We start from the raw sequence: 8,576 nt of genomic DNA on the forward strand, positions 1-8,576 counted from the left end.
TATATCAATATTGTTATTATTTCTATCACTATTAAGTTTATGTGATTAAGTTTGTGTGCAGATGAATTTAATTATTGTAATTAAAAAAAATATTTTTAAAAAGAAAGGCAACAACAATAACAATAAGAAATAATAACACATTTGGGAAGAAATGTATAGATGCTATTCATTAATTCCCTTAAAAATTTTAAAAAACAGTTTTAAAAAAAAAAAAATTAAATAAATGATAGCAGATTTTGTTATTGTTTAAATTAATTTGAAATAAAACCAATTACTAATTTGTATATTATTATAGATCAACATGTTGTTGTTGTGTGTTGGTTTCATTCTATTCGATTAAATATTACCACTCTCGGTTTTTTATTTTTGTTATTTTTTTTATTTTAAAGAAACAATAAAGAATTTTTTTTTTTTTTTTAAAAAAAACAACTACAATATAAAATTAGGTGGGGTTTTTTTGGTTTTTTAAAAAATAACTAATGAACATAGTTTGATTGATCATTATGATCAATCTTGAGTGCATTTTATAATAATTAAATTGATTTTTTTTTTTTTTGAAAATTTTCTTTGTTGAAAACATCAAAGTGAACACAAATACCACAATCTAAATACAATTAAACAATAACTACTACAATAACACATTTTAATTAAAGAGGTTTTTTAATCGGATAAATTGAAGAAATAAAATTATATATCTCGCTTTAAACGTGATAGTTTTTTTGAAAAAAAAAAAAAAAAAACACTAAAGCACAAAAACACAAATAAAATTTTAATTTTTTGTTGATTAATCTATTTTCGTTGTTTAAATAAAAATATTCAATTTTAAAAGAAATAATATTACATATGTACTTTTTAATGAAATATTTTTTTTGGTTTAGTTTTTTTATTTTTATTTGTATAGTTTATAGTTATTTTTTTTATTAAAATGTTATTTGTAAAATGAATGAAATAAATATTTTAAATAAAATAAAACTGATAGTTTTTAAAATAATTTAGTTATAAAATAAAAATAAATAAATAATAAAAAAATAAAAAAATACTAATGATGAATCCAATAAAAATATATTTTATTTTGATTAACCACATGTTTGTACAGTAAATTTTGGATTGATTATATAGTTTTTTTTAATGCTCACGAAAATAGAACGATATTGCATTGTATGGGGGTGGAAAAATATACTTTATTTTATATTTTAATTGGGCCACAATAAACAAAAAATAAAAACATAAAACATTACAATAATTATAATAAATATTTATGATAGTGATATAACAAACCGATTTTTTAAATAAAATGTTATAACTTACTTTTATTATTTTTAACCTATAGGGAAGAAACTATTTGAAAGATTAAAATTTTTGGAAAATATACATAGGTTTTTTTTTTTTTTTTTTTTTTTTTTTTTTTTTTTTTTTTTTAAAATTTGGAAATTGCCCTTATGGGGGGAAAGGGTTTTTTTTTTTTTTTTAATTTAAAAGGAAAAAAAAGGGCAAAAAAAAAAAAAAAAAAAAAAAAATTTTTTTTACCCTAAAAAAAAATTTATTTCCCGTTTTTAAAAAAACTTAAAAAAAAAAAAAAAAAAAAAAAAAATTTTTTTTTTAAAATTAAAATTTTTTTTCCCCATTAAAAATTAAAATTTTTTTCCCCCCCCCCAAAACCCCCATTTCCTTTTCCCCCCCCCCCCCCCCCCCGAGTTTTTTTTTATTATTTTTATTATTATTTTAAATAAGAAACAAAAATAAAAAATTTAAGAATCAAAAAAATATAAATATTTATATTTATTTTTTAAATACAATAAATAAATTAAATAAAAACTTTGGTTGTTGTTGTTATTATTGTTGCTGCAGTTGTTATTGCTATTGTTTGTATTGTGATTTATGTTTTGGTGTTGTAATGTTTTTTTATTTTTTATTGTTGTTCTATTATTTGATTATTGTTGAATGTATATGGTAGTGTTTTTATTATCATTTTAAATATTTTTAATATGATATTACGGTAAAGTTGGTATTATTAAAATAAATATGATTTCAAATAGTGATAAAAACCAATTGGTGTTTCTTGAAGTGGGTGGTGATAGATTATAAATATTTATATAAAAATTATAATATAATAAATATAAATATTTGAGTGTGTGTGCTAAAAGAAAATAATTATAATAATGATAATGATAATTTTATAAAATGATTATGTTATAAATTAATTATATAGGATATAAATTATAGTTTACTTTAAAATATTTATCATATATTGTTGCATAGTGTATAAATTATAAAGAAATGGGGTGGTGTGGGGTTTTATCTGTATGGGAAATATAGGCGGGTGTTATTTTAAAAAAAAAATGTGTGAAAAATTTTTATAAAAAGTGAGTGCATAATGTGCGACCGCGTGGGCGAGTGGGTGTGGGAGTGGGTGTGAGGGTGTTAAGTATTGTGTGGTTTATATTTTAATTTAAGAAATTCCATTAACTAAATTCAATCATTGAATAGATTCTATAAAAATGTAACATGTTATTGGAAAAAATACTATAAATTGATGGGTTGTGTTTATATATTAGATGTTGTTAAAATAATACCGAAAGTTATGGTTATTTTAAACCTGAATATATATTTTGTACATTGTACCATATTCAGTAATAGTATAAGGTGAGTGGGGTGGAAGGTAGATAGATTTGATAGTGGGTGGTGTCAGTGTGAGTGTAAATGTGTGTTTTTTGTTAACTTGTGTATAAAATATGTTTTATGTTTTTATAATAGAATCCTTGTTTAAAAAAGACAAAAACAAAAATTTCCCCTTTTTATAAACCACTTACAATTAATTGATTTAACTAAATTAAATTAAAATGTAATAGATTATATAATTTGTGATTTAAACCAAATTTATCTTTATTTGTTTTATTTACTACATTCAATAAAAAAAATAAAATAGAAATAAAAATTAAAATTAAAATAAATTAAAAAAACTATTTTTAGAGAAATAGTAATATAAAATAACCATATATACAAAAAAACAAAGTGATTGAAGTAAATGATTTTTTTTATTTTTAAAATAAATTTATTTATACACTAAAGAATTTTATATATCTGTGGGTAAAGGATAAAAAATATATTATAAAAATTAATTACAAAAAAAAAAAAAAAAAAAAAAGATAAATAATGATAACCCCTAAATAATTAATGCCTATTTATCTACCTCATTATTTTCCATCTCAAATAATATTCTTTTTTCTCTTTGGAACTACCATTACAAAAGAATATTTTTAATAATAGATAATAGGAAGGAATTAAAAAACAAATAAGAGTGAAATTATTTCATTCTTTTAAGTATTTGCTGTGCTATTTGATATCATCATCAATAAAATTTTAAAAAAAAACAACCAAAGTGACAATGACAATATTTATTATTAAAGTGTATAATAATAGAAGAGTTTTATTAGGGATTGATTTAGGTGTATGTGTGCGTATATGCGAGTGTGAGATTTTTTTATCAAAAAATATTTTTAATAAAACAAAAGAAAAAAAATGAAGAAAATGATAAAGAAGAAAATGTAGTAATATATAGTAACATATAATTATTATTTATTTATTTTATATTTACCCTTTTTAAAAAAAACTAGCAATAAGAATATGATTTATTGTTTTTAAATGAAAGAAAAATTTAAAAAAAAAAAAAAAAAACACAAAAAAAAAAACTGATGACAAAATAACAATACAAACACTGTTTCAGCTATTTGGTTAAATAATTAAAATCTGCTATTAAACTTTTCTTTATTTTAAAAGATCCATAGCATTTATGACAACCATAATTATAAAAAAAAAAAAAAAAAAAAAAAAAATAAATATAAAAATAATACAATAATTAAATATGGTTGTAATTTTTATATTAACAAAACATTAAAAAAAAAACATTAATAATTTATTTCAACTTTTATGTATATGTGTATGTGGTTAGGTGCTGTTGTTATTAAAATTTTTGTTATTTAGTTATTTTTTAAAAATAGTATTTGTTGTGGCAAGTGTTTGAATCATAACCATAATAAATTAGGATTAAAATTATAATAAAAATGATAGGGTTATTGTAAATTATTAATATTATTTTTTATTGTTTTTATTTTTTTTAAATTATAATTATTATTGTGTTATATAACAGTTTTAAACAAGAGGAGCTATTTTTAAAAAATAATATATACCCTCTAGCTATATATATACATATGGTTTTTTAGTGAAGAAAATGTTTTAATAATTGAATCCGCTGCACATTTTATTGCACACTAGAAAAATTTAAATGAATTACTTAAAAAAAATAGAAAGTGGTATAATTTTTTAAAAAAAATGAATGTGTGCTATTTTTTCAATATTGAACCTAACAAACACCAATTATTTTTTGGATCATGTGAACCACTATTAGTGATATAATATGATATACTTTATTTTAATTATTGTTAAAATCTAAAATCCAAACATTATATCTTTTTTGAATATATCAGTAAAAATATAAATAAAAATAAAGTAAAAAATATATATTGGTTGTTTTTTCTTCAATGTCGTTATAATTTTGTAATCATACATACTCGAGTTTGTCTTTAGGAGGAAATCTTTATACCACCTCCAATTAAATAGGGTTTTAACCCAACAATATAAATATTAATGTTTATGATAAATAAAAAAAATAAAAAAAAACAAATGAAAACATTTACAACCAACCTATCAATTTTAATACATACCACAGTTAAAAACAATTGCTGTTCTATTTTATTATGTAACCACACTATACCCAAATATATATTCAAATAATATTTATTGAAGTATTTTCTTCAATAGCTTTATTTTAAAAAAAAAAAATTATTGTTGTTTCTTGCATAATATATTTTTTTTTTTTAAAAAAAATAAAAACATTTTAGAAAATTTTTATCACCATAATCACAAACTTTTTGCATTGAGATTATAAAAAAATTATCATTCATTTTATTTCAAAAAAAAAAACAATGCCTCTCCCTTATTATTGCTTAACCAAATTTATACTAAAAATAAATTAAAAATAAATAATAAATATAGAAACAATTTAATTTGAATATTGTATTCAACTCAGTTTTTAATCTTGGATGGCAGAGTTAACAATACCACTATGCTATTTTTTTTATAATTTTTGCTAAAAAAAAAAATAAACACACTCAACCACTACCACTTGTAATTTTTTTATCAATAATTGAGAGTGTGTTTTATTTTTTTTTTTATTGATTTTTTTAACAAACTTATATTTATTTATATTAAAAAGTATATAAATCCAAAAAAAATAAAATATTTTATTAAAACATAATTAATATTGTATACTAAACCCCACCCCCACCTTTTCTTTAATGTTTTTATTAAATCACCCAAATATATCTCTAACAAAGATAACAACAAGTAAAAAATTTTTGTTTTCTTAAATCTATTCCAAAAATTAAAAAAAAAAAAAAAAACATAAAATAAAAGTATTGGCAATGCTTTAAATACTAATATCGACTATTATTCAATATTAATGAGTTTATGAAATCATCACATATCATCTTTATAATGAACAAACCCTCTGTAACTATCATAGATCTATAAATAATTCCTTTTTCAATGGGTGATAAAAAAATAAGTGTCATTTCATTTATTAAAAGTTTTTATAAAGTTAATTACTAGATCCATGTGCACCATTATTATTCAATTTCAATAATAAAGGTGTTTTTTTTTTTTTTTATCATAATCAAAATCAAAATAAAAACTGTAATAAAAAACCAAAATCATCAAATGTATTTATTTTTGATTTAATAAATATTCAAAATCAAAAAATCACAATTTTGTGATTATATTATAATCTTATCCTTAGGATTGAATAATATTTTTTAAGAGGAGAAATTGTGGTGTAAATTAATATTGGTTTTTTTTTTTCTTTTTTGTTTTTTATCTCTTTATAAACTGGGTGTTTAATGTTTTTTTTATAAAATAAAAAAACATCAAACAACAAATTTAACTATTGTCAAAAATCATATGTTAAAAACCTCTTTCAATAAAAAATTAAAAAAAAAAAAATTTTAAAAAAAAAAAACAAACTGTAGAAACAAATAAACATTTTTTATATGAATTTTTCTCATTATTAATAATAATAATATAATGATAATAACATTCAAAATCACCCCCACCATAAAAATTGGTAGTAGTTTACATAAAAAATAATTACTCAAAATACCATAGAGTAGTTTTTTATTTTTTTATTTTTTTATTTTTTTTTTTTTATTTAATTTCTCTTTATTATTATTTTTTAAATTAATCATCATTATACAGCAAATAAATTTTTATTGGCTTGTGTTTTTTGATAATTTTTAATAAATATTAATTTTTATATTTTTATTAATAAAATTTATATCATATTTACCCATAGTTACTCCATTTTTTTTTTTTTAATTGATTCATTGAATTCTATAAATACTACCAAACACTTTCTTACATACTTTTGCTTTACCTTAAATTTATATATAAAAAATGAATGTTAGTATTATACTTGTTTGATATTTCAAATAAATATTATAAAATTTGATTGGATATTAATATTATTTGAAAAATTTTATAAACCACTTCAACCTACGTTGGAAAGGCAAAAATGAATAAAAATTGACCCTATATTATAGTTTTGGGAGTATATAGTTAAAGAATTCTATTCTCCAATAATATTAAAAAAATTAAAAAAAAATAATTTTTTTAAAAAAAAAAAAAATAAAAAAAACAAAATAAACCTTATCGTATTAGCTTGATAAATTATTGGGGGCACTATTATGAAACTATACCATATGTAATTATTAATAATTATAAAAATAATATTAAAAAAAAAAAAAAATAAAAAAAAAATAAACTAATTTTAATTTCTTTCAATTATTTTTTTATAAATATTTATAATTCAACCACTGGAAATTTAACAATAGAGCCAATTTCATACTAATTAAATACTATATATAATATTTTTTATTAAAAATTATTAAAATAACATTTTTTAAAAAATATTAAAAAACATAAAAATAATTTTAAAAAAAAAAAAAAAAAAAAAAAAAAAAGAATAGTATATTAACTATGACAATGAGAAGTATAAAATACCAACCTGATACATCTGTTGTTTTTAATTTAGTGTTATACACTTTATTAATAACTACTATTAACAATTAACCAAACCAATTATAATAAATTTCGAATTTTTATAAAACAAACAATACATATAATACTTTTTCTCTAATTATAAAATTTTTTTACAGGTTTAACAATGTAACAAGAAAATAACACAATAAAGATTTTAACAATATAAAAAACAAATTTGGTGAAGATAGCATTTTTTTATCTGTTTTTATTAAATATAATGTATTTATTAATATTTGATTGAATTTTTTTATGAATATACTTTATTGTAGTGGTTAGTAAATATAAAAAATTTATCTATATTTATACACTTTTATATATTTGTTTTACATGTGTTTAAGAGTGTGCTGATAGTGGGTAGATGTGTTAAATTTATATATTTATATATAAACTTTTTTTTATCTGTCAAATTCCCACACCCCAAAAAAAAAAAAAAAAAAATCAATGTAAAAATAAAAAATATGAATATATCTACTTTATTGGTAAGTCATTGTAATCTTCATCAATAGTTAAACTATAAATTAATATGAAAGAGGGGTATAAATATTACATATGTAGTATGGTTTTAAAATATAATTTTTAAATTATTTTAATAGTATGCTGGGTATATGAATATATATTTTTTTATTTTTTATAAATTTTCATATTGCATAATTAAACCAGCTTTTCTTTTTTTTATATATTTACACACACAACAAGCAATTAAACAAGCAAACAAATTAAAAGGTAAATATTTAATTCGAATATTAAAAAAAAAATTAAAAAAAATATAGTTTTATTAAAATTTTATTATTTTTTTAAATTATACTTTATTTTATTTTTAAAACAATTTACTAATTATTACAATTTTATTTGTCAATTCCAGTTTTTGAATGGAAAAACATGGAAAAGAAAAAGTTGAACAAAAATGACTTTTGACAAGTGAAAAAGCACAATAGTTAACTTTTTGTAAAGTGTAAAACCCAATAAACAAATAAAAACTATATCTTAATAGCAAAGAAATTAACCCATCAAAAAAAAAAAAAAATGGTGCAAAAACAATAATATAATAACCAATAACAATAACCACATTCATATTACACTGAACAAATACATTAATACTAACTACTACTATTATTATTATTACTAACTGCAACTATTGCTCTAAATATCCAATAATAGAAAAAGAGATTATTTTCATCAACAAAAAAATAATGGGAATTCTTTAAATTTACAACTATCCATTTTTATCCAAATCGTATTAATATATAATCTTTTTTTTGTATTACAAGAGACTGCTGTGTTATAATATTAAAAAATCCATCAATGATACTCACCAATGATTTAGCAAATGATTTAGCAAATGAATTTCTACCAAAGAATCTAGCCAGTGTCAATCTCCCCGCTGCAACTCCTTAATAATGTGTTTCATCGATATTATGGCTCAG

This window comes from Dictyostelium purpureum (assembly GCF_000190715.1).
Source record: "Dictyostelium purpureum unplaced genomic scaffold DICPUscaffold_318, whole genome shotgun sequence".
Lineage (NCBI taxonomy): Eukaryota > Evosea > Eumycetozoa > Dictyosteliales > Dictyosteliaceae > Dictyostelium > Dictyostelium purpureum.